This window comes from Kryptolebias marmoratus, linkage group LG10 (assembly GCF_001649575.2).
Source record: "Kryptolebias marmoratus isolate JLee-2015 linkage group LG10, ASM164957v2, whole genome shotgun sequence".
Classification (NCBI taxonomy): Eukaryota; Metazoa; Chordata; class Actinopteri; order Cyprinodontiformes; family Rivulidae; genus Kryptolebias; species Kryptolebias marmoratus.
In genome coordinates, this window is record NC_051439.1 from 2036819 (window position 1) to 2038008 (window position 1190).

At 44.2% G+C, this 1190-nt stretch overlaps 1 pseudogene; it reads left to right on the top strand.

The window, feature by feature from the left end:
- The first annotated feature begins 418 nt into the window (after positions 1-418).
- On the top strand, positions 419-883 carry LOC108247978 (annotated as a pseudogene).
- Positions 884-1190: the final 307 nt, after the last annotated feature.

Below are 1190 nucleotides of genomic sequence, written 5' to 3' on the forward strand. Positions count from 1 at the left end.
CGCCCACTTGTTTCACATTTGTTTTACATTTTCTGTTTAAGACATTTTGCTTTAGGGTTTTCATTATCTTTATTTAACCAGATAAAAAAAAAACACTAAAATCAAAATCTCTTTTACTAGGATGACCTGGTCATAAAACCATTAGCACATGTCATGTATGTCTTTCTAGAATTGCGCCGCTCAAGGTGGCTGCATGTTGGAGTAGCTCTGTTACATTCATTCTGAGATATTGCTTTTGAAAACTTTATTCCTCTTTTTTTCTTGGTGGAAATCACTATTTTGGATGATTATTTTCTCTGGTATTGGATGCTGTGCAGCTGGAAGCATTTTTAGTGAAACCTTTTTGCTTTTGGACTTTTTGTTATGATGCGTAACCATAACAACAAGTGTTAAACATGGAGAACCCTGAAGTCCAGTCATGGCCAGAACCAAGAAGACCGCCCGTAAATCCACTGGAGGTAAAGCTCCCAGGAAGCAGCTCACCACTAAAGCTGCCCGCAGGAACACGCCGGCCACTGGTGGAGTGAAGAAGCCTCACAGCTACAGGTCCGGTACCGTGGCTCTCAGGGAGATCCACCACTACCAGAAGTCCATCAAGCTGCTCATCTGGAAGTTGCCCTCCCAGCTGGAAGATCACCCAGGACTTCAAGACTGACCTGTGTTTCCAGAGCTCGGCCATCATGGCTCTGCAGGAGGCCAGCGAGGCTCACCTGGTGGAGCTCTTTGAGGACACCAAGATCGAGGACATATCTGGACAGACCGCTATAAGAGACCCTTCCTGCCTACAGTAATCATCATCTACAACAACTCTTTCATGAAACCAGGATTATGAGCTACAACAACATTTAATTTCCCTTTGGGATAAATAAATTATTTTTGAATTTGAATTGAATTTGAATAAAACAATGATCAAAAACAGGCAACAAGATAGGAAAAAACAGGTAAGGTGCAGGGGCATGGGATAATAGCAATTTTAACATTGGCTTAAAACAAGGCAAACAAAGCAATGGTTAAAAACAAAACAAGAACAACAACAGCAAAAAACATCATCCATCCATCCATCCATCCATCCATTCTCTTCCGCTTATCCGGGGTCGGGCCACGCGGGCAGCAGCCTAAGCAGGGAGACCCAGACTTCCCTCTCCCCAGCCACTTGGGCCAGCTCCTCCGGGGGAATCCCAAGGCGTTTC